General features: G+C 38.3%; 1 protein-coding gene across 3 annotated transcripts in view; it reads right to left on the bottom strand.

The window, feature by feature from the left end:
* The window catches only part of Pde9 (phosphodiesterase 9), a 127,681-nt gene extending 100,220 nt beyond the window's left edge, over positions 1-27,461 (bottom strand). For all 3 annotated transcript variants that reach the window (XM_089079759.1, XM_011642036.3, XM_011642037.3), the window contains exon 1: positions 26,130-27,461. The gene's annotated coding sequence lies outside the window, so the exon portion shown is untranslated. The remainder of the gene's footprint in view (positions 1-26,129) is intronic.
* Positions 27,462-27,467: the final 6 nt, after the last annotated feature.

Raw genomic sequence — 27,467 nt, 5'->3', positions numbered from 1 at the left:
CTGAGCAAAGGAGGGACTGCATGTTGAACAGATAATGCTGCAATGTCGTCACAAACTGCACTATATTTCCTGCGTGTTTTGTTCCAGTTAGGAGAAAATATATAGAGAGAAAGAGAGAGAGAGAGAGAGAGAGAGGGGGGAGGCAAATAAATTTTAAAAAGTAAATAAAGAGATCTTCACGGTTCGAAGAATGAGTAATAAAACATAACGAACTTTTCACCGGATATATTTTAACTCAAGATTATGAGATTTGAACACTCTTTCTCCTGTATCTCACTTAAAACTTTATAAGATGTCGTAAGCAAACGCTGGGAAAACTACAATATAAGCGTCACGGAACGTACTTAAGTTTCACATCGTGCGACGACTCTCGTTAATATTGCACGTGGATTGGCGCGAAGCAATAAAGTTTACGCGCGAAACAAAAGTGCTAAAAATAATTCGTTAGCGTCCGAGAACGAGGCGAATAATTAGCCATATCAAGGGGGAATTTCGCGAGGTGAATTCTACGAATCCTTCGCTTCGCCCACTTGAAAGTTCCGTTTCCATCGCGATATCGATGGAAATGTGGATCTCTCAAGCTCGGCTGTTTCAATCTTGGAGGCTACGTCTTGAAAAAACCGGAAGCTGCCCGTACCATTAGCCTTCTATCCGATATCCCTCTACGAAAAATATTCTATCCATTTTGATGAAGTTTATCCTCATGGAACGGACACGTGTATCGTAAGCAAAAATCATGCCTTATGTGCTTGTTCGTTCCAATTCGCGGAAAAGGAAACGCTTTGTTTAGAAAGGAGAAAGAGAAATGCAAACAGAGTATACCATTTCTGCTCTCGGCGGAAAACGAACGAGTGTAACACACTTTTCGTTTCGAGTTCCTGTCCGAGCCACGCAATATATTTAGCCACCGTGACATTTTTCCCCAGGGTTGTCGTTTCGTCGTAGTACCTCTCATCCGCCTCTGCATCGATTTGCGGAGGGAAACAATAGATGTTTCAGAAAATGGAAAAGTTATTTCTTATTAACGTAAACGTGAACGTTTCTCGGTATCGTTTATCGTCAATGCAGAAACATCGAAAAATATTCATTTTTGAAATTCTAAAATTCATTCCAGTTCCAAAAGCTTTTTGTCTTCAAGTCTACACGACCTGCGTAAAAAAAAATTATGTGATTTGTTGATGAATCAAATTTGTAATACACGTAATTTTTATTAAACATACTAGTGTCAAATTAAAATACCCCTTCGTTCCAAATTCTTTTGTCGAAAAGAGTCGAGCTAAAGAAAATTACATGATGCATTCTCTTTTATTTTATAAATCATGTCGTTCTCCTTTCTCGTTAATGGATAAAATTGTTATGACGTTGCTTAATCAAAATTTTAAGTTTTATGGAAATTTTGATGCGTCAATAATACGCAATTTGCGTTATTAACGCATTGTTGCGGTATGCTATGCTGAATCGCGCTATGCTAATTAATTCTGATAAACATTTCGTCTAACAATATCAAATCTCTATTCAGCTAGAAACGCATTCAGACCACCACTGCTGAAATTTAATGGATCATTAGATACACAATTATCACATACCATTGATAGCCTCCAATATTTATTGCAGAAACATTTCAGCGTTCGCATGCTCGAGAATCTAATTTACGCCGGTTTAATCTGCTGTACTAATCTGCAACTTACCGAATGCATTTCGCTATATATATATATATTTGGTTTTCTATATACAATTTGAGTTTCAATATTCGTATTCGCTGTTAATTTGTTTATCTAGGAAATAGAGTGTATAAATAAGTGCGTAAGTTTTGTTTGTAATTCTATCTTGATTCATTGCATAATTTGCTAGTTTACTGCTCGTAAATAATTTAATTAATTTCTAAATTGTTACTTATCAGATATTCTCTATCTTTCATTCTGTTGTTTGTGAAAAAAAAAATATTATAGAGAGAGAGAGAAATATCAAGATATCAGAGAAAAGCTTTAACAACGATATCCACTTTTTTTTGTTTGAGTTATTAAAATCATATCAATATCGACAAATATGTACTAAGCAATTGCCATTTTTCCATGAAAGACTCGATAGCAACATGTATTTGGAATATTCTCGTGAACAACATATAAAACTATATTTATACAGAAACTATGTTTCTGTAAACATACAGGAATAATATTAAAATATAAAAACAATAAAACATAAAAGTACTTTTCTCAAATAAAAAAATAACACGTAAAATAAAATAAAATATGAAATAATAAATTAAATATGTAAAATATCCTATTAAATCTTTTGCACTCGATATCGAATGTTATGAACACAAAAGTTTTGAAAATCGTTATTTCACAATCCAATATTTTTTCGAAATTACTACTTATATTTCCTCTGATATTTCCATATATGTAAAAATAATTATAATTTCGTAAAAATCGAAAAATTCCGGTTAATTTAAGTAAATTTCAGATCCACACACCGACTAACGACAACTTTCGCAGGTCGCACAATCCACGGCACGCGCTCAAGATACGCAATAAGAATCCGTTGGCACAAATATGATCCGACGACCGACGACAGACGCGGAGCGAGCGAGAGCGATATCGCTAACCGTGATATCGCGGAAATTGAAAGAGGAAAAGCGAGCAAGAGGGAGAGAAAGAGATAGAAAAGGAGAGAAGGAGCATCCGGCGAGCGCGGCGTCGCGTCGCCGCTGCTTATCGTTTTCCCGCGGGAAAACAAATTTCAATTATCGTTCGTTCATTAAGCGCCTTAAGCCGCCCCGGCGGCATCGGCACGACGGGAAACGAAAAGACGGGAAGGCAGCGGCCGGGGCACCCGGGGAGAAAGACAACGGATCGATGAGACCGCCCGTACAGAATGTGTACCTGCGTGTCCATCGCGCGCGAGTTGGATCAATACGCCCAGCGGATTTCGCGCGAAAGCCACGCGCCGGCCGCTCTCGCCGGCGATGCCATCCATTTCCACGGGAATGTCACGTGCGCCGAGAAGCATTTGGAAAATTCAGTCCCGACGGTACAATTGAAATAGAGCAGATGGAACGAAGTGAACGAACTTGCTAACCGCTATTGTTAGGTAATTGAGTCTCGCCGAATGGAGAGAAACGTACATACCGTTTCCGTGTATGTACGTACGCCTGCAACATCGGTCAAAGTCTTCAAATTTGTTGATTTTATAAGGGATACGCGTGCTGCTTAAATTAAAAGTGTAAAAAAGTAAATTGCTAATAAAATTTATAGCCGTAAAAATATATGTATGATTAAATTAACAAGAGAGAAATATTATAAAAGTGACAAAGTCATTACCGCATGAACATAAGCTTCCGTAAATAATCCGATAATCCAGTTCTGGTTTATAAAGCAGATAATTTAAAAGTAATATTTTCTCATTCATAAAAAGATATAATTTCACTATTTTGTACGCGACTAGAAATACTGATAATTTTTATTGGAACTGTCTAATTTATCCAATAACCGTTGGGATTACGAAATTCAGCATATTATTTCTATTTTCTACTTTCAATTTATTAAATTAATAATTATTTATTAAATTTAGCGAGAGAGTAAATTATTTTTCTTTAAAACGGAATTTCAATTAAGTTAATTCCCATATAAATGCACACGTGCATCCGCACCGTGACGTCCGTATTAATTTTACAGAAGCTGAAAACTATACTAGTAAATATCAAGGTTTGAAACACAGCTTACTGCACACGGCGACGTTTATCGTCGCGTTCCACACAGCTTTTGCATTTTTCATTTCGTATACAGCCTGTCGTATACGCGTCAAAACGCAAGCAAATCGACTGGACGCTCACGGCGAGAAAAGGTTAAAACGGACGTTAAAGCGCTCTTTCGTGACATCAAGTGTCATCCTATTCATGGACGCAAAAAACGTGCAAGAGCTCGTTGGATATATCAGCAAAATTGAACGTTTACTAAATTACTTTCAAAATAATTAAACAATTTTCATTATATACGTAAAATTTTTTATCAATTTTTCATATCATTATTTATGTAATTTATGTATATATCGGGTTGCTGTAATCCAAATAAAATAACTTCTCATCCCACACACACACATAGATGAAGAATTTGCATTTTATCCTACATTCGTCACGAAAACATATATGCGAAACGTGGAAGATTTCACACCTCGTTCGACGCAGCTCTCGCATTGAGGGGGAAACGTGCCAGTCTCCTCCATTTCCGGGACAGATAAAAACGGCCGAGAGGAAAAATAAAAATTGTCGAGAGCAGTAGGGTAACGAGAAAGTAGGGGCCGTAAAGCGGATCGTAAAGATCGCGAAGGATTCGTATTTCCGTGTTCGCGCCGACGAAAAATCCGGGGTCGCAAACGCCGCGCCGCGTAATGCAGGGTGCGCGGCTAGTCGGGTTCACCTGCAACAAGGCAGGGGTGCATCGGATGCAGCGATGATCAATAACTCGAACCGCACTCGGTCGTCCCCCATCGACTCGCCGGATCTTAGGTTAGTTCCCGCCCCCGTTTCGCTCACCCTCTCGAGACGATCGACACGCGCGTATTCGGAACACGCACTGACACTGATTTCTGAATTAGCTATATGTTTCCTACTTGGCAAAATGGAATTTTATGTAATATGACAATTTATATTATGCAGTTAGATTGCAAAACAGCTCGTTATCTCAACTGCATAAAACTGCATAAGAATTGATCCTGAAGAAATTCTTTGAATGTAAAGTGATTGATTCTAAGGGTATAAATATCATTATATATTTAATATTAAATATATAATAGATATCATAATAAATCATAAATGTCGCTGTCTAAATTCGCAATGAAAAGTCGGCAAATAGTAAAATATTAGTGAAAAGTAAATAAAATTTGAAAGAAATTGCTGGACGATGAGGGAAGGCGAGACCGTTAGTCTCTGTTTCCCCACCGGTGGCGTAATTTCTCTTATTTTTTTATGTACATGCGGGCCATAAAAAAAAAAAACGTTCGTCGTTATCGCATAGGCTTCGTAAATTCAGATCCGCTTCCAGCTTGCCCCAAGTAATTCGTTATCGAATGCAAAATGGCCGTAGACACAGCGGGCGCAAGGCGAAACCATCGGGCGTGACGATAGTAGCTATCCGCAAACAATACCTCAATGACCACGATTAAGCGCGGCGACCGTGTTATGCGTGCGAGTATTATCTAAGCACTAACCCTAACCCTAAGCAATCAGCCTAAATAGCTTTCACGCCGAGTCTATTACGTTTCACGTACAACTCTCAAGAATGCCACGAAAACGCCTCATGTAATCCAAATGACAAAATACACATTGGTATTTTATACTAACGTACTCAAAATGTATTGTATGTAATATTTCCGTTTAAATTGCCCGAGAGGAGAAAGTGGTCTAAATTCAAAGGGGGATAAAAAGAACAGACGATAACGATAATGTAGCAAATATCATGGCCGTCGACAATCGACGCTCCATTTCGCTTCGAGGATTTCGAGGAACGAAGGCTCGTCGTTGCTCGCCGTAAAAAGAGAAGCCGCGAACACAATAAGCACTTTGCTGACTTGGAGCATCGCATGTGAAGAGTCTTTCGAATGAAGAGAGATTCTTTCGAAGCGCGCTTAATCCCTTTTCATCACGTCCTCCGACGTTTATGGCTTACGGGGAGGGGAGCGCGGAGGGGAGGAGACAGAACTAATTTTCCCGTTGCAACAAGTGGTGGGAATCATTGTCGATTTTGTGTTTCGCGTACTCGCTACGCTCCAATGGACGTCACATTTTATCGAGATGTCTGCAAGTTCTGCAAGTACTTGAGGCAAAACGGCGTCCTTATCAGTTATCACCAGTTATATGCGCGTAGACCGCGTTTTGTACTGGCGTGTAAATTAATATTTCGATCGTTTTGTCTTGAATTAGAAACTACGTATTGTGAGTAAAATAAAGGTGAACGCGCTGTTACGAGATAAATTCGCATTTCTCGTTAAAACCATAGATAGATAGCATAGATAGATTTTACTTGGACGTCAAAGATACGATGTCGAACTCGACATCGGTAAAACTTGCGAAAGAGATATTTCTCCTACATGAATCATTTTGGGGGAAAAAATGACTCGTAAAAACAACATGTAATGACCGCGTATTATGTCCCGTAAAAAGATGACGATCATTACGATACCTGTTAAACACACCGGAGAAACTGACGTACAGTGAGTGACACCAAAGGAGGTCGCGTGATTGCATGTCGCGATCATTACTGCCCCCTCGTATCTCCGAGCAATTTTCGCAAACAGCGAGATAAAAGTGGAGGAAGGAGGAGAGAGGGGGGAGGGAGGGGGAGGAGAAAGGGAACGGGAAAGGAAGGATGGAAAGAAGGGAGGAGAGAAAGGATACGAAGGGAAAGGACCTACGTATACTCGTAAATTCCGCGGTCGCCAGGCGACGGGTGCGTTTTTACGAGCGTCGCGAAGTCGGATAAACGTCGGACCTAATGCGGGCCTAAACCGAATTATGCGAATTTCGCAGACGGGGGGGCAGATAATGGGGGCCTCCCTGCCTCGGAAAACGGGATCGGCCTCCTTTTTTCCGAGGCAGATTAAGCGTTATTAATAGCTCGCGGCCGAGCGCACGCACAAGGGAGAGAAACCGCGCGCGCATCTTTATTTCGATCATTACCTACGGATTAAACGCAGATATTTCTTTCGCTACCTATATGCGACTGAAATTTGTTTCAAAGTAGTAGAACGCGTATATTCTATAATACGAGAAAAATGATGAAGCGGCGGCCTCCCGTCGACTGGGTATTATAAATTACGTTGAGATATTATCGAGAGTATAATTACATCGGGAGATGCAATTACTCTCGAAATAGGAATGACTATATATGAAATGTATATATACAAAATATATGTTTAGGGATTAAAATCGCTTCACGCTTGTGACAGCACGACGTTTTAAATTCTAAACAGAAGCAGATAAGCAGCGAGATAACTTTAATTTTTAAGCGTTCCATTTTCTTTGAGATTTCAGATCTTATCTTACAAAGAAACTGCTAAGCGCTGTGAAATAACATCTACTTTGAATAATTAATACAATTTATTTTGTGTTTTATTCTTTGCATTTTTTAGGCAGCGAATTTTTCCCAAATCGAAATTTTTCTCCCGCTTCTGACCACAATTAAAATTTTTAATATTTTGATCCTTTTAATCAGATCAACCATTTCTTGATTTCATTAGCTCCTATTTAGAACCACAAAATTCTATTAAAGATAGCCGAACTGCTTGTTTGAACTTCAAAGTAGAAAATTGTACATTTAGTATTTTACTTCAAATACAAAATAAAAGGTCAATTTATATCAAACAAATCTATCGTAATTTTTTGGAATCTATAAATGTTTTAAAGTCAAAATCAGGAATAAAACTTCGACTTGCAATTTTTAGTTTCAAAATGTTGCATTTTCCATATTTTTTTCCACGATGAAGACCTTGGGCATTCTGCCCTTGAGTCTAAGTAGAGAGAATACCTATCTCGTCCATCGTTCATCGTACCGACGTCCTATCGTCGCTCCCTCGTCTTGTTATTTTAGACCTCTATCACGTCTCCCCATCAGGCAGTTTCCTTTTAATCCTTGACATAAGCTGAGGAAAAACGCATGGAAATTTCCATCGGGGATATCGCGATATCTCGAATAATCCATTGGTATTCCGAACGAAACAATCGGATCGTGCTAAGACAATCGCGAAACTAAACGCGAAACTATTAACGATTTTAATAGCTTCAAACTCCGAAACTGTTTGTCTCAATCTACAACGGAAATTGCTTACAAGCAACGTTCCGTCCGTCGTCACGAAGCCACCGCGTGACTTCACTCATCGCGCGCTGAAGAGACACCCCATATAATACGGCCGTGCGCGAGGGTAGATGCTAGAATAATCGAAGAAAATCGAAGGGCTCTATTCTTAGGACTACGAACGACTCGATGTATATGCATACTGCATGTCGTTAGTCCATCGCGCGCATATATTTATGCATATATTACGCTTATTATATGCGAACACTATGTACATATACATATACTTTACCATGAATATTATATATATATATATATATATATATATATATATATATATATAATATATTATATATATAAAAGATATATGTATATATATATATATATATATATATATATACATCTTATATATATATATATATATATATATCTTTTGTATCCATTATGCACGCATGTATTACGTGTTCATTACGTGTATTTATCGCGTGTATTACACACATGTATTACGCATATTATGCACGTATCCTACACGTTTATTGCACATGCATATATCCATCATGCTCTACGTACGTAGGTGAGCACGTGGCGCTGAAAACTTTCTATTGTACAACTCGTCGTAGTGTCGTGACGACGCGTCATAAATTTGTGCCCGCTGGTTTCGCGTTTCGCAACCGAATGAAGAAATGTCACAAATTGGAACATATCGGGGGAAAAGAGCGGCGGAAACAATATTAAAATTCAAGTAGGGCAAACGTACGATATAAATACAGTAGAGCACGATAAAACGTGGAAGCAGCCGTTGTGAGATTTCCTTGTAAATAGTGTTGAATCATTTGGCTTAATCGTAAGACAATTACACCCTCAATTCAAAAAATTAACGATTTTACATAAATCATAAAATTTTTTCTTCACAAAATAATATCGAATTATAATCAAGATAAATCCTGTACGGTAAATTATAAGTTTAATCATTACTAATAAAAGTAAATTACTAGTAACTTTATCATTTTTCAAATTCGCATCATTTTGCATTTGACATGTTAAATTAACGATTGTATTCGATGTCGTACCACTTCGGATAATGATATTCGGAAAGGAACGTTGCGCGAATGATTAAAATGTAATCACTGAAAAAGATGCGAGATTGAGTCGGTGCGTAGGCGAGCGTGCGGTTTATCGGTTTATCGATTAACGCGGATCGGCGCGAAATGCGTGCACATCTCGCAACGTTCATATCACGGTGGAAATGCTTTCGGGAATGCGTCATGGAAATGCACGCGTTCGGTCGCGCATCCCCGCGCCGCATACGCACGCGCACGCACGCACGCGCGCGCGACACGCGCGACACGGCTATTCGCGGAGCGAGCGAGCGAGCGAGTCTGCCGAGTCTGCCTTTACTCTTGATACGCAGAACTCGAACTGCTTCCCAGTTCCTGAGAGCAATTACTGCCATCAACTATAATTACGCGACGACGCACAACGTGGCGTTTGCGCGAGGGTCGAGCACAACGCGTCGGTCGCTAGATAAGGCCGCGACCTGGCACGCTCCGAGAGGCAGAAACCTGTCGCGGATTCTTTTTCTCCTTTTACAGACTAACTTTGCGCTCCGGAAAAAAAAAAAAAAAAAAAAAGAAGCGAGATTGGACTTGTGCCAATGAATTGGATGGTGATATCTCGAAACGATTATACGAAGCTCTCTTAATAAAAAAGCCGCATTCACGCCAAGTATATATTTGTATATTGATGCAAAGTTCATTATTACACTTTGCATAGAAAAATTATAATGTTTTTATACAGGGTATCTATTCAAATCTGAAAAAAAGAAATTCCCGGAGAATTCCCTGATTTTGAAGGCGATTTGTTAAAAGTTAAGGTAAGGTGAAAAGTAAATGTATCTTACGAATAAATATATATTTATTATGTAAAGTTTAATATCTTTAATATCTTTTTCATTCGTAAAAGTTTCATAAAATAAAATTAAAAATCATTAAAATTTTAATAGTTAAATTTGAAAAATTTTGAAAGAAGCTATAAAGGACTATAAAAAATAAATATTTCATATTATATAAAATTTTCAAATTTTTTCAAAAGTTCCAAACAAAAAATTATATAATGCACAATCGATGTAAAAATCAACTTTTATCAAATTGTTAAAATAAATGTATCTTTAAACAAAATTGCATTGTCCTCAATACTGAATATTGGATTAATCGTAAAATTAATATACTTTATTAGAGTAAATAATCCACTGTTGTAATTAACAATCAGTTGATAAACTGATTGATAGTAAAGAGACAAAAAATAATTTGAAAAAATTTCATTTTCAATAAAATTCCCTGATTTTCAAAGCAAACACAAATTCCCTGAGAAGAAAATTCCAGATCCTTCAGATTTTCCCAAATATACATCATCCTGTTATAAAAAGATGAGATATTTATTTTTCTTTCATCCAATCTCAATTAAATTGGGTATTTCAAATTTGTTGAAAAAAGTTATTACTTTGAAAAAAATGAGTTTTCAGGAGCATCACGATCTTCAAGATTCCCATCGATCCTCCCGTAAGATTCCGACGTATCGATAAAATCGTTTGAACCTAAGCTACATACGGGGAATCTCAACGGCTTAGCCGACGTTTAAGCCGTGGACGTCGCGAGAATCCGCGACTGTGAGATATTGCCGCTCGCTGTCGCTCGTAGCGACAAAACCCGTCTAAGCCATGTTTGGTCACCACGCGGACAGCCTCGGGCTACTGCTTCACGTTTGCTCTAGAAACGCAGGGCGACGAGTTTGCGGACGATCCAGCCGGCGGTCGGGGACAAATACAGCGCCCCGAGCGAGTAATTTCTGTGCGCTTCTATACATGCAAATGCCTTCAGACCCGGGCCTGACACTCGGTTAATTGTTACTGAAACGCGCGTGACTGGCATGGAACGTGTTACTTTCGGGCTCTGTCGCGAGCAGATGGAAAATACTAATTTCCCATTGTTGAGTCGTTTGCATACGAAATGTATTTCGGAAGTCACCCGCTTTTACAGAATGTTCGCATAAAACGAACGGTTCTTTTCTTAATTAAATGTCATTAAACACGTTAACGTTAAAAATTAAAAAAAAATGATTCTTTTACAGAAGCGTCCTTTGCACGCGTTTTACGAAACGTTTTCGCAGTTTCAAGTTACAATAAAACTTTACGGGATGGGAAATTTATTTTTAAATATAATTTCCGTTTGAGAAACGGTTTTACATTCACCTTTTTACATTCACAGAAAAATTAAAAAAAGATTTATCGATCCGACTTAGTATTCCGAATGAGTTTTATTAACAAAAGCTTGAAAATGCTTGTTAAATATTTGAATGCCTTGCAAATGCTCTCAGTTTCATTGTCGTTACGGAATAAAGTTGTACGGAATCGAGACTTGTTGCATACATCTTTAAAAAATACCTTTTCATTAAATTGCGATGTCATAGTAGTTCGTTATCTTGCAGATCTCGCTTATCTGCACGAGCTCGCGTCTATCGCTACATTATTTCAAGCAGCGTGTTTGATAAAGATATTCTACAGATAAGTTATCAATTTCAACTATCAGTTCGCATTAAATCGTAATATCAGAATCGATAAACTTCAAGATATCGCAAATATGACAATATCTTCATCTTCGCTTATTCGTTTCTCAAATCGATATCCCTCGCTTGGAGAAGTATTATACTACTATCTGTTGACGACTTTTGAAAATCGATAATACATGTCACGAGTATGCGTTATCGAGCGCGAGAAGCGTGCGTCGAAGGAGGAGGGGGGGGGGGGTTCGAGAAATCGCTCGGCGTCGCGTTTCACTCGCGAGATTGCGATCATCAGCCGCGTCGGGGAGAACGATTGTCGGTGATGATTCTTCGGAGAGGAAACCGTAGGTCTTCATGGAAAAAGCCCGATTGCAACGCGCTCCGAAATAAGAGAAAGAGGGTGAAAAAGGGAGGACAAGACACACATAGAGAACACAGTCAGGCAGGCAGACAGAGAGAGAGAGAGAGAGAGAGAGAGAGAGAGAGAGAGAGAGAGAGAGAGAGAAGGAAAAAAAGGACACGCGCGCGCAGGAGGCAAAGGCCGACATGTGATGCTGGATGAGGACGAGAGCCCAGTGGAATGCACAGAATGCATTCGGCGCACCTGCTTGCAGGCTTCAGCTCTGACTGAGACGGCTCGGATCATACCTGCGAAGAGACGAGAAGTGTATCCTCGTGTGGGTGACACGAACACGCCGCAAGATTCGTAGAGTGGAAAGGAAGAAGCTGAGGAAGGGGGATGGGGGGCCGGGGACGAACGATCAGGAGGCAAGGAGGAGGAAAACGGGAGACTGCGGGAGATCGAGAGGAGGAGACGAGCTGGACCGTCGGGAGATTCAGGTAGAAGTTACGATCCGCTTCGTTCCGCGTCGATAGTTTGTTTCGCGCAATGCGTCCCCTCCCGACGGGCCAATGGCCCGGAATACAATCTATTTATTTATCGCGAGTCTATGACTCGCGCTCGTCACCGGTGATTATAATTTTTTTTTTTATACCACACTGAAATCCGAGACGTAATGAGAGGCTAAAGGGATACATGTTTAAAGTTACTTTAATTCGAAAAGGATTTCATTGGCATGACGTCGAGATCATAAATAACGCAACAAAAGCCGCGCAAGTTTATCGATATATAACTCGGCGTGAGTAAGACCGTGCAATAATCTTACAAAAAGTCGCGACACTCGCAGCACGAGACCGCGGCGAGAGAGAGAGAGAGAGAGAGAGAGAGAGAGAGAGAATCTGGCATATTCCTTAGGGTTAAAGTCGCACCGCGCTGTTTCGCACACCCAAGAGCGGAGCACGCGAGAGCGAGAGAAAGGGGCGTTTTATCTGACTGAGAGTGAGGCTTATTGAGATCTGCCGCTAGCCGTCGGCCACGCCGACTTATGGCCTTAAAGCGCACTCGCGACCTCGAAGAAACCGGCCGGAGAAATCGCGTTGCTCGCAAATTGGTCTTTAAACGCATTGGAAAAATCTAGTATCCGCGAATCCCGAGATTCTAAGGAAAATTTTAGAGAAAAGCTATTCCGATAAAAAATATTCTGGCAACCGTTTTGAAAAGATTTTCTCTTCAAGAGCGACTTAAAATAAACGATTAGGCAATATGAAATTAATTATCGATTAACAAGTAGAAATAAGTAATACTTAATTATATTAAGATATTTAATATAGAAAATTAGGAGAACAAAAAATGGCGATTGTGATTAAATTTTGAAACACTCGGCTTCGAATTAATTAAAGAAACCGTAGTAATAATTCTTTCGTATTTGATATGAAAGAAAATAAATGTCAGTTTTAATTGAATTGAAGACATTTCTCGGATTCATATATATTAAAAATTACGTATTATTTAATTAACATACATTAAAATTAATTAATATACATTAAAAATTAAAAATGCTCATATAATATGACTATGTAATATAAATTTCATTAAATTCAAAACAAACAGAAGAAAAATGTTACTCGCTAATTACATCCCAAAATTTCGCAATTCCAAAATTATTAAAAATTCAACAATCTACAACTTTGGAAATGTAGAAATAATCAAAATTTCTCGGGGACGAGTCTCCCCGAGAGAATTTCAATCTCGCGAATTGATTCACGCGTCAAATGTAGCATTGCGTTATCGGCAATGATGACAACCATTTGATTCCATTATCGCTTGTCTTATTAGACGAGAGACACACCGAGTATATACGATGCAATAGCTCTTTAACGCGGTAAACCCGGTTTTGACTTTCAAGCGGATATACTATTTTATGACGAAGTGTACCGCGTTCGAGCGAGTCGCTCGTAGATGAAGCGAGGCGAGGCGAGGCGAGGTGAGGTGAAGTAAGGTGAAGTGAAGTGAAGTGAGGTGAGGTGAGGTGAGGTGAGGTGAGGTGAGGTGAGGTGAGGTGAGGTGAGGTGAGGTGAGGTGAGGTGAGGTGAGGTGAAGCGAGGTAAGGCAAGTTTTCGAAACGCGCTTTTCAGATATAATGCCGATTAAAATTCATGAGCACAGCACACGATAACATAATGGAGATCGGCGCAAGATCGGAGCGGGTTTACGCGTCTTTGGGAGAAAATTCGATGGAAATTTATGACAACGTATGTTCATTAATCAAAAATTGAAGTATAGGCCAGTACCTGCACGATTTTACTTCGCAAAATAATTATATTTGCCAAGTGGAAGTGTGAATCTTGCGCTTTACGCGAGAACACACCGCCGGATGATCGATTTAACGTAACATTTTTGCAAGAAATTGTTTCTGATCAGGCTTCAATATTTAAACGATAATCGCTCCTATCTCCCATCTTGAGTAATTGGACTTTCCAAACGCGAGTTACAAAAAACAAAGGAATATTACTGAAGGACACTTTATTATATCAATTATCAAGCTATTATTATTAAATTATTACGATTTATCAGTCGTTATTATCCATCAAAAATTAATGAGAACGCATATATCAAATACGAGAGATTTAAGAAAGTTGAAAATTCATACCTCTATGTAAACTTAAATTAGCCGAAAATTATTATAAATTATCAAAGAACTGTAACAAATAACAAATATGTTAATTATCTGTGTAACCTTTCACTTTGTATCTACAATGTTTAAAAAATCCGAAATGGAAGCATCAAAGATGCAGTAGTCAAAGACATTCTTGGCCAGACGGCAATTGAACGTGCGTTTGTTTCCCTCTTCGAAACCGCGCAAGATTTTTAAGAATCCCTTAAAGAACTCAACACTGTCCGATATAAGATATAAATATGGCGTAGGAACACACACACACACACACACACACACACACACACACACACCACACACGTGCCCCGCATATGTGCATGGGCGTGGGTACCCATTTAATCTGCGAAACACCACGAGGTTCCCGTCTCTCGTTCGGCTCGATCGCACGCTTTTCACTCGCGTGTTATACAGGGTGACCGATGATATCGCGTGCAACTGTCCAACCCAAGCCCGAGTTAGCGCACTCGCGATAGGAAACAGCGAATAGTTGCCGGAATTATTTCGTCTGTCGACATGAAGAAAAATAGCTTAAGCCTGAAGACTCGCACGAACGATATCGATCGTGCGAGTCTTTAGGCTGGCACTTTTCCAAGTCGCTTCCATATTTTTTCGTTTCCTGAATAAAATGCAACGTGATTAAGGTATATTGCTCCGCTTGTTTCGGATGCTGATTACATGTTCATTTAAAATTAATACGTTTCGATTGAAATACATTAAAAAATTAATAATATATTATATTCAAATGATTCCACCGATCTTTCAATCTTTTAACAGTCAAAATTTTAAACATTTTCTTTTCAAACTAAACATGGTTTTAAATAAACAAATGTTAACATAGAAATCACTTAAAAAGTATCAACGACGCGTTTAATAATATCTCTCTTTAGGAGAGAATCAGCGTAACTTAATCCTCGAATTCTTGATTCTGCACATTACGTTCACGTGTTTCATTAAACTGGCGAAATATGCCAGTGAAGAAAAATGCACGCGACTCGCAGGCGTGCGCGACATAATATTTATCGTAAACGTGACCGACCTCGCGGCGACGATTACACGTGGCTGACGAGCTGCAAAAATTGCGCACTTAAAAGCACGAGGCGTAAAAGCTCCGCGCCTGCATTTTGCGGTCGCAAGGGCCGATCGCATGCAATGACCGAGGCTCATTCGATAATAGTGGCGGGCTCGCGCGCGTTTGCATTATATCTTTAAACGACGTCAATTTCGTTCCCGTACCTGCCAGTTACCGAGCTCTAGAATCCCTCCGGCCCGTTCTTTCCCGCTTGATCCGGCCGTTCGATAGCCGGGGCTTCCGCGATAGTTTCGCACGCGTGCATAATCCGTAATTTGCTCGCCGCTCCGGGACAGAAATTATCGACGCCGTGTCCGCGTTTATCTAAGCGAACGGTGCCGATCTGCTTAACATCGCGTGCAGTTAGGTACAGATCGTCAGAAGAAGACGATATTTTGTTGTTTCCATCCAGCATCACGATTACCGCACCGAGAGAAATCCAATGTCCAGGACGCGTACAAATGTGTCTCGAAATGGCAGGATGCCTCGTTGCGAACTCCGACAGAGAGATCGAAACATTGTTGAAATAATTAATATGAAAGTGACACTTTTCTCATTGCTTTGCGTAAAACGCTTGTCTGTTTTATTTATTACAATTTCAATTAAAATAATACTCAACAAACGTGACAGATGATGATTCTGCGAATCTCTTTAAAATTTATCGAATTTTCTTCACTCAGAGAAATGCATAATGCGAGCAAAATGTCTTATTATACTGCGTTTTACTGTGCACAGCGTCCGATTATTCATCAATACACCGGTTATTCTTAATTGTAAAGTTAGATTTATCAAAATTCGATGCATAATCCATGGCACACATAGGAAAACATAAGCAGTAAATAAATGACCAATCGCAGATGATTATTCCTCGACTGTAAGAAGAACAGTCAATTGTGATTGATGCTTACTGCTTACGTTTTTCTATATGTCACGACTCCGAACTACTTCTAATGTAGGAAGGAGCACTTTTCCACGCCGAATTTTCACAAACCTAACTTTACGACTGCCACAAGAATAGCCGATTGTTATTGGCGAATGCAGAAGCTGAACGCGACTGACGATGCGCGACAGACAGCAGAATGACACGTTGCGCACTCCCACGTGTATGCGTGCAGCACGGAATGCAGCCAAAAAAGCACGTGGTAAGAGGGGGAAAAGGAATAAAAAGGAAATCTCTGTCGCGGAGCGTGATTGCGAACAGCGCAGCGGCAGCCAAGGCACGTCGATTAAGCGCCGCGTGTGAATCAAGCGTGGGCAAAGCCATCGAGAGACAATAAAACCGGCGCCTCCGCCAGAAACGCTCCTGGAATCCGGCCAGATCGCTTTGTGTCGTGGACTCAACGACTAATGGTCGTTGACGACGTCGATTAATCCGGGCCCTATTCGTCCGCGCGGAAAAAGAACGATCTCGCGTGATCCATGGGATTTTAAGATTTTTTTCTAACCCTTCCGATCGAAATTATATTTGCTATTTTATTTAGATGTCAACAGAGTCACGAAGTTATCCTACATATTGTAAATTTTAACAAGCGAAATAACGATAAAACACACAAACATTCGAGTTTATTGTTTCTTACGTGTGTTTATTTGCCTCGTAATGTAAATGTAAGAAAACTGTACTTGTAACAAACATTTCTGGCAGTTATGATCGAGAAGTGATAGTGACATTAGCAAAATTAACTTTTCGCAGGCAAAGAAATAAATGTTCTGAAAGAATAAGAATATCATATATAATACTTATATACTTATTATACTTATATACTTATATACTTATTATTTTGCAATATACTGCTGAACGTGTATATTAATATTTTTAAAATTTAATTATCAAAGTAAAATCGAATTCTGAAGTATAAATTAGGAACAAAGAAGAGAAAGAAAACAAGAGTAAAAAGCTAAAAAGTAAGTAAGAAAAAATATGTCGTAGAAAAATTTGGGCATAGAAAAGATCAAAATAAATACATGAACAAAATACATTCCAAGCTCCATTACAGTGAATATCATAAATTTTACAAACTACGGTTTTACCTCATAGAGTTAAATCTTATTTTTAACTTACATTATTGATGTTAGTTTAACATAACATAATCCCACAACTATAATCCCCATAAAGTTAAAAATTTTCGACATTATTTCAGAACACATTTTGCACAGACACAGAGACAGGAGAAAGACAAACTTTTATATCTATATTGCCGAAAAAGAAATTTTGAGGGCTTAATCTCTAACCTTGACTGCTTGATCTAAACAGTTGTCTTAAAGTTCAAACTACAATATGGGAGACTCATCGTCGAAGGAATCTTCAGATAATTCGACGAATGGATCTACGACGGACGAATTTATGACGACCGATTGTACGTCGGATAAATTATATGTATCGGATTGTGCGACGAGCGAATCGGAAAGCGAATTTATAATCAAACAACTTAGGATGCTGAACGCATCTCTGTCGAGTAAATCTATGCAAAACACCGAACCTACACCGAAAAAATCTGAGCCGAAGAAACCTAAGGTGAAACGATCTATAGACAAATTTTTGTTGGAATCTTCCGATGATGAAAATACCATGAACATTGCGGACATAAATGACAGATTTCAGTATTTCATTCATTGCCCTAATTGCAGTCACAAATTTCTTTATGTACTCGCTTATATAGAACACATGAAAATATTTCATAATTTTCAATTTAAGAAAACATCTTAATGAAACGAAATCTAATAAGTTGTTAGTCTCAAATTAGTAGAATGTGTGGAAATCTCACGGTTGCGTCGAATGGACAATGATTTTTCTATTTGCAATTCTCTTTTGTTTGCAATTCTTTTTTAATTGATTCGCGAGAACTTGGTTTGTAAGAGAATTAAACGCATGCTTTCTGATATTACTCGCGCTCGATTGTATCGCGACAAGCTGATAATTTCGATCAATGTGGACGTGCAAACGCATCCGTATGTGCGTGCGAGTGGGCATACATTACGTAAGTGAATTGTTAGCTTGTCACCAGATTCACTCGCACAAGCCATCGATAAACATTTATTCGCGGCACTTTGCGCTACGCAGCTGGCTTTGTGAAATGCAAATAGAAAAAAAGTCGATCGTATATTCACAATTGTAGATCCACGCGATGATGGAATTGAACGATGATTTTCTAACGCATGATAGCAAGTTCAGATTAATGTCTATTACGAAAATAATTATTCAAAACTATTGAAATATTGGGAATGAGAATATACATGCACATTAGATTATATATTGATAATTCAAATAATTAATTGTAAATTTTATATATATATATATATATATATATATATATATATATATATATATAATTTTATGAATAATTTTATATATATGTATATATATTATATGTATATATATATATATATATATGTGTGTGTGTGTGTGTATATGTATATATACAAAATTATATATATATGTATAATTTTATATATATATATATGTATATACATGTATATACATATGTAAATTATTAAAATAATATAAAAAATATGATAGTAATATTACATATATAACACGTAATGTAAAAACTAATATTTCTTAAATCATTTTACCATTGAGATGAATTTCGTATTAATAAAATGAAATCATTTTCAAAACTTTGTTCTTTAATATTTAATTAACGCATACAGACTGTAATAAAGAAGAGACTTGTAATATAGAAACATTTGCATATTTTTTATCATATTTTTTTTTTTAACATATATGTATATAAATATCTATAGATGCGTTTAAAAATAATCGTATATATTTTGTTTTCACAATATGTTGTGTGATTAATGAATAACTTTGCCAAAATTAAAATTTAATAAACACGACATTGCGATATTCTTCATCTTGTGAAATTAATTGCTACGATAAAACAATTAAAAAAAGCGTTTTCTCATAATTATAAGAAGCTAGAATAATAAAACCTAGAATGATAAATTTCAAAAAATTATGACTACTAACAATCTCACTATCGGTAGATATAAACGTGCGACTGTCAATATTCCGATCAATTTCATTTTTCGTATCCTTTTTTTTGTATATCACCGATAAAAGCCACGACGTTGTAACAGCGGAGAAACAAATTTCGCACTCAATGACAGATCGATTCTCATGAATTATTGAAATATCATCGTTTTTTTCTCGTATCGATCGACGAGCGCCTTGCGGGAAACCAACAAGAAAAGTGCGAAATGAAGGTAGAAATCCAGTTTAAAATTCTGGTCCTGGTTCGCGAAGCGCAAAGTTCAAGATCTTATCTCGCGTCACGGCTATCATACGCACGAATTGTACATCCATTTCATGTATATTCACTGCGTGTCTTTTACCATTATTGGTATTAATTACATAATTGCTGTTTATGCAAATAACGCGCACGCAGACGGCGAAATGTTTAATCGTCTCTTTGGTAAATGAGAGTTTCCAATGTCTATAGCCGCAAAGACTCGTCTTCTTTCAAGGCTACGCGTGCAAATACGTTTATTACCGTTATCGCAATTGTCGCTTATACAAATCAACGCCAAACTGTTGGAATTAACGAGAATTACGAGATGAACTGCGAATAAAAGCGCCAAGAAGCTATCGTTATCGTGCAAGTCAATTTGGAATTTGCGACGAATTTATAAACTTGCAGAGTCACATTCCGCTGCATCCGCAAATAACTATAATCTGTAGATCTGTAGAAATATATAGATACTTATTCTCGTATTATATTGGATTGGAAACATTTTGTACACTAATATATAAGATGCTTCCGTATCTAAGAATTACATAAAGTTGAATTAATATTAGACGTTGTATTTTCTCTTGTCAAATATATATTATTTGTACAAAGACAATACTAGTCATATAATAAAGAGATAAACTATCCCAATTATATATATATATAAAGTATTGGAACATTATCTCTTTACAAATTATATGACTTTGTATAAATAATATGTATTTGACAAGAGAAAATATAACGTCTAATATTAATCCAACTTTATGTAATTCTTAGGATGGAAACATCTTATATATGTATATATTAGCGTACAAAATGTTTCCAATATATATTGATTGGATCCTCATTAGAATAATAAGCGCCACTATATGGAAAATGGTGTGCCTTCGAAATGGCATAATGCGAAGCGATTCGAGTGAAAGTTAAACAGGAGAATCGTCACTGTTAAAACATATCGGACCAATCGAGGAGGTATTCCGGATGAGTGCTAGCTCGCGTGACTGCAGCCTCTTTCTCTTATCGACAGGATCAATTTAGAGCTCGTTGTAACTCTTCGAAAAGGTAATACGATCGTTCACAAAGACTCAAGTTTTCCCAACGAAAGTTCGATTGCAGCTAGCTAAAGAGTAAGATTTTATTATCCGCTTACTCTCGCAAAACTCAATTCACCATACATAATGCGAGAGAACGATCAATGTTAGAATATTATCAGATAAAAAACAAGAATCTAGTACTTATTTCCTCTCGCTATATTGTTAATTTTTGTAAAATTATCTTAGGAATATTACTACGTGCCGATAAGTAGGCGGTGAAATTATTCTTTTACGATAAATCATCGATTGCTATTATCCGTAAACAAAATGCACGTCATGTTATACTCGCGACCAAGGAAATTCCCAAAAACCGTTCTATATCATCTCGTGGAACTCTCTCCTCTTTCTTGCGTTCCTCCGATCCTCCTCTCCAACGTTCTCTCTCTTTCTCCTTCTTTCTTTCGACGGCTCTTGTTGCCTCCTGTCTCTCTCGCCATCGCGTCGTATCTACGGGTCGTTGATATCGCTCGCCTCGTGTTTTCTCGGATAACGTGCATGCAACGGCCGTCTGCGAAACGCGGCACGCACTGCGCACCCGTGATAATAATTATTGACAGATGCGACCGACTAATGCGGCTTTCGTCTCACTAACACGCCAGTCGCGACGGCGTTGTTTTATTGACGAAGACGCCGCGCGCTCGGCGCGGTGTCAGCGATAAATCGGCACGAGACATAGAAACCTTTGGAAATTAATAATTTCGCAGCAACCAATAATATTACATAACAAAATTCCCGGTGGTAATATACAACATTAAATTGTATTATTAAATTAAGAACGAGACCATGAATCGCTCAGTCTCGAGTGACTTTATAACGTAGTGTGCAAATTATTTTAATTTCCCCCCCCCCCCCCTAAATCAAGAGGTGGCCTGAAATATTCGTTATCGAATCTTGTTTATTCTCCTAAATTCACGAGTAATTCCCTTAAATTGAAATTTATACATTTAATTAATATCCGCTGAATCTAATACTTTGATCTTGTATATTAAAACGGACCAGTGGTTTAATGAAACAATATATCAATATCTCTACGGTGTAGTATAATGTACCAGATATATTGTATCTAGATACTTTACACACCCGCCCGTTGTGAATCCCGTATCGTGAATAATTGAAGAGCCTGAAGCAATACGTGCTAAGTCCCAGAAGGGAAAATCTAGCGAGGCTCATAGATTATCTGTCTACAGTTTCGGTTATAATCTTGCCCAAAGTATTTCCGCATCAATAACTAAATAATAAAGTAATCTTAAAAATTATAAAGTCCGGTATACTATCTCTTTAATTAAAGAGATAGTATACCGGACTTTATAATTTTTAAATGAAATTTAATATTCTCTCTGTTGGAATTTTTGAATTTACGTTTCACTTTTGTGAGAAAACTTCGTCTTTCGCGAGTTAATTATAATATTAAATAAGCCTCTTTAAAAAAAAAAAGAAGAAAAAATAATACGAGTGCATCCTTTTAATACTCTCATTACTAATATAAATAATTTAGAGATATTTAATATTCTCATTACTAATATAAACAATTTAGAATAATTTAATTAGAAGGTCAAAAATAAATTAAGTAACATTTCTCGAGTAAGTAAATTATTGAAAAAGGTACAACATGCTATTTTCGAAGTGATTTGAATATATATATATGAGATGTAACGCGATGGATATATAACTTTTTTCATTCCCTCAAGAGAGATGTATTTTCATTACGAATACAGCAGGACTGCAGCAAGCAAACCTAACCTTTTCACGCCATGTTAGAGATATAAATATTTGATTTGTTTATGATTCGTGGCTAAGCAATAATATATATAAAATGGATCGCTTTTAAAATTTCATCGATAAATCCGTCCTGGAAAAATGTTAGCAGAAAATAAGCACAAGCGAGGCAAATAACACTAGCTTGATAAGAAATTAATTATACTGGTTCTAATAGAGTAGTTAATTTTTCACGAATCATGAATATTTTGAATTAGCATATGTGAAACTGGTTTAAGATAATTTTTCCTTAATACAGTTAAAACTGGAAATTATTAAGATAAAATGTTGGGATGCAATTATAATGACATAATGGTATAACTATGATGACATTATATACTGGAACTGATTAAAATTTTCGTCGTAATTTAAAACGAAATGCAATTGTCTGATTCACAATGCGATAGAAATCAGCATCTAGATGGCATTAAATGTTAAAAAGTGACTCACCCGGCCTTAATATTCGTAACGGAAACGTTTATAACGCGATTTTCATCGCTCATATTCAAAAGCGTGAAAATGGGAAATAATTTTCCGTCGTGATTCATTACGCGAGAAATTGCTCGTTGCGGATATCAAATAAAGGAAAAATCAGTTTTTCTTTAAAAAATTCAACGATTCTGGAAACGAAGCAGCAAGAAAACACGACCGGCGAAAAAATTAAGTAAAATCTCCAGTGACACAAATTTTCAATAACTGACGACTTAAAAGCTGTTTTTCGTTCTTATGAGAACAAATCGCGAGCTTGCGAGTGGCAAGATAAGGCCATCTTTTCGCGTTTGTTTTTCCATGATAAAAAGCGAAAGTCCGACAAATCAAGTGAACTCACGGAAACTGCTGCTTTCTATCCGAAACTGATAAAATTTACATTTCAAGCTCACAATAGAACAGAAAACAACTTCGTTTAAAAATAATTGAAAGATTTCTAAATATCCTATAGATCTTCTATGTAAAAAAGAGAAATAGTCTCTTTTGTTAACAAGTTTCGCATCTCCCGGATTAAATTAACGCAATATTGTTGAATCACTTCAAAATATAAAAATTTAATAAAATAACGACAAGAGAGAGAAAGAGAAGAAGGAAAACAATACTTTTTATACCATGCTATGTTACAAGTGTTCATCGCCAAGTTTTGTAATAACAAGAATCGATGAATAAACAACGAACGATATCTACACAGAAAAAATTATGAGAATTCACATTTCCTTCCGCTAAATGCAATCGTCATAATGCACTCCTCAAGGAAGTAAATTAGGCGCGCATTCATTCATAGAAAACCGTCTCCCATAATTTGTATTAACCTAATTTATAATACACATCATTACATCGAGTCCACTACTAAATAACGATTATTCAGTATTACAAAACATTCCGCAGAAAGAGACCTGTCGCGTGTATTTCTGCTTTTCAAATTCGAAATTCGTTTTACAAAAAACTCAATCAGTTTAATCATGAAATTATTTAACAGATCTAAGAGTCAACAAACAATGTTTCAAGAAGATAAGTAAGAAATGAAAATTTATTTAACGATCAATTTGAAATCTCTCTCTCTCTCTCTCTCTCTCTCTCTCTCTCTCTCTCTCTCTCTCTCTCTCTCTCTCTCTCTCTCTTTCCTTCTCTTTGCCTCAAGAGAAATTTTAGATTATGTAATAACTTGACATTTACTTCATAAATTAAATTTTGCGAGAAATAATCCAAGATTTAATTGGTATGTCATAATAGAGAGAATGTTTACAATAAATTCTCATGAAATAAGCACGTGGAACTTATTCTGCTAAAAAGATCCTACGCCTACTATGAGCGTTTTTGCAATAAGAAATTAATTATAATAAAAATGTAGGAGTAATAGATTTATAAAGCTTTTTAATTTTTAAAGGATTTGCGATATTAAAGCTCGGTGATTATTTGTTTATCGATGGCTTTAGCACTTTGCAATGCATAACGCACTCCATGCTCGCTTTGTCCGATCGCTTATTAATGCACCTCCATTCATTACGCGCGTTCATTTCACAAAGCGAGTCACCCGATTCACGGAACCACTTTAGCAAATCCTCAGCAATAAATTTTATCTAATGTACTCGTAATTAAATTCATTGGCAATATATTTATATAAATTTATTCATTACAAAGAAACGGCCGCGTGCTACCTGCCAATCGTTATGCAACAAACACGTTTCTTTGAACGCACCTTAACTTTGCATGAGCGAAGGAAACGACGATTCCATTGCGAAAAAATTAAATGATGTTTTGTATTCTCGGAATTACAGATCATCTTAATGCCTAGTTAATATTTATACGGAAAAAGAAACAACAATAACAACAACAATAGTAACGCATGTGAATACAGTAAGCGTGTACATAAAATTGCGCATGCAAAGTGCTAAAGTCTCTATCGGACTTAATCAAGCTCGGGTATTGTTATTAAGTCCTTCCGATAGATAAGTCCTGCGCACAATAAAAGAAATATTAGGATCAGGACTAAATATTAAATTTTGACAATAAAAGAAATAAAGATTAAACGTAACACGCACAACATAGTGGACATAGTATAAGATAGCTATATCTTACATTCAGCGCATTTAATCTTTATTCCTAATTTTTATTTCCAAGATAATATCTTCAATATTTATTCCTGCTTTTAATATGTCCTCCATTGTGTGCAGGCACAATGCCATAGGCGTGCGACTTTTGAAAAAAAATGGTAGCAGCGCAAAAATGGTCGCGCGATTTTTAAAATTGACCCCAAAGTTAACCAACGGGAAGCGTGATAAAGCTGGGAAAAAAAAGCTCGCCTGTTGCTGAGGTGAACGGATATATGAACGAATGTACGAGTATACAAATGCAGGAAAGCGTTATATGTGTACCAAGCGTAATAGTACAATGGTAGCGGAGTCATTCTGCGCTCCGAACATTTGCGTGACAAACGTACGCGCGACAATGTTGTGTGTTCAAGTCGACAATACTGATCGTCACAATGAATCAGCTAGCTCCCCCCTCCCCCGCCTCCTCCCTCGACAGAGTGTTAGGGAAAATATATTCCCGTATAATAACAATTTCGCGTATGTATTTGCAAATGTGCGGGTGTATATTTTACACGCTGACACGTGTACAAATACATGTTACCCGTTCGTCGACTTTGGACATGCATTTTTGCCGATACACTTTGTCCGATATTTATCTAATTGCGTTTTAAGGCAGCATGTCGTTGATACGATAAAAAACGAATTGTACAAGTCCTCGGAGTGTATTTTGCGATTCATTTATCGGCCTTTTATATCCTCGATAAAATTTCATCTCTCTTTCTCCCCCGTTCCCCACCCTCTCCCTCTCTCCCTCTCTTTCTCTCTTTCTCCCGAGAATCGAATCATCTTCGTTACGCGTTCCACTTGTTCACAAACGCTGAACATCTTTATTCTCGTTTAACATTCAGTAAACAACGATGAAATAAAGGGAGTTGCAAATGTCAAATGAAGCACATCTCTAGTAGCTTTTATGATCAATATTCAAGATTCAAGATACAGAAAAAAAAAAAAAGAAGATAACGTTCTTCTCCTTTTTTTCACTTTCGATTTCGGCGCAGAGAAGCGTACTTGATGCGAAATGGGGAACAAATCGGAGCCACTCACCTTTCTCGAGTCGCCTCCAGCGACGAATCGTCCTTCCGATGGGCGTTCACTTGCAACTTCCTCTCGCGGACCGGCGGCAGCACGGCGTGTAATTACCGGTGCGGTCCGTCCGTGATAAACAAAAACACAAACTCGCGGCTAGTCCGATCTCGTTCTCTCCGGTGTCTCTTTCGCGCGCGGTGGTATCACTCGCGCGGCGATTCTCCTTTTTTCTCGTATTCGCTCGTGAAAAAACACGCGGGACGAGCGAGCGAGTGAAACGGAGCAGCGGCCGCGAGGTGTGAGAGAGAGAGGGAAAGAGAGAAAGACGGAGCGGATGGAAAAACGCGCGCGAGAGTACGCCAGAGAGGAACGGAGACGATGAGAAAAAGAGGGAGAAGGAGAGGGAGAGAGAGAGAGAGAGAGAGAGAGAGAGAGAGAGAGACGGAGAACGAAGAATGAGCAAAAAAGAGAAAATGAGTGATACTACGCAAGGAGCGTGATAAGGAACGAGCGAGTGAGTCTTCTGCACCGCGAACGGGACGGGCGAAGTCGCGCGTCCGATCGGTGGGACGATCGATCAGACAGTTCGGTGTCGATCTCGCGACGGTGTCCCGCGGTGCCTCGCCGTCGACGTCGTCACGGCGTTCACATCTCAGCCTCTGCGGTCGTCCGCGGCCGTCCTGCGCGATCGCGTGGCGCGAAAAACGTGCCCGATCGGAAAACGATCCTTGAAGGACGTGGTGCGCGCGCGTGCGCGCGCGCGAGCGCGCGTCGCAACGGTTGCAGTCTCCGAGGGAAAGAGATCGTCCTCCTCCGCCTCTTCCTCCTCGTCCGCCGGTATGTTCCTGCTCAGGATCCGATCGAGCAGACACTGACCCCACGAGACGACGTCGGTGCGAAAAAGAGAGGAAGAGAGAGCGAGAAAGACAAGGAGAGGGAGAAGAAGTACGAGAAGGAACGAGTGGAGCCCGCGAGGGAGAAACGGGATGGAAGTCGCAGGAGAGAGAAAGAGAAAGAGACAGAGAGGAAACGATAAATAATACAGAGAAGAAAAGACGGAGAAAAGGATGAGGGGGGATTGCGAGAAATCGGTGGTGGATCGCGACGGTGTTTACGGAGCGCACAGTTTGTTCGAGTCTTCACTTTCGTCGTGACATTTCTTCCCTTCCCCGCGGCTTTCGGACACGCGCGGCTTTTAAAAACTGCGAAGTCGTGATCACGAAAAGTGGAGAATAAGAAAAGGAGCGTTCTTCGCGTACTCGTCGGTACGTACACTTGGTCTCTCAAATTTGACGTGTGTCCGAGCAAGCGTCGAAAAAGTGGACGTTATCGTTCGAGATATATATTGAGAAAGAG

Source organism: Pogonomyrmex barbatus, unplaced genomic scaffold (assembly GCF_055798465.1).
Source record: "Pogonomyrmex barbatus isolate J1 unplaced genomic scaffold, ASM5579846v1 scaffold3, whole genome shotgun sequence".
Taxonomy (NCBI): domain Eukaryota; kingdom Metazoa; phylum Arthropoda; class Insecta; order Hymenoptera; family Formicidae; genus Pogonomyrmex; species Pogonomyrmex barbatus.
Note: the sequence above shows the minus strand (reverse complement) of the source record. Positions and strands in the feature narration are given on the sequence as shown.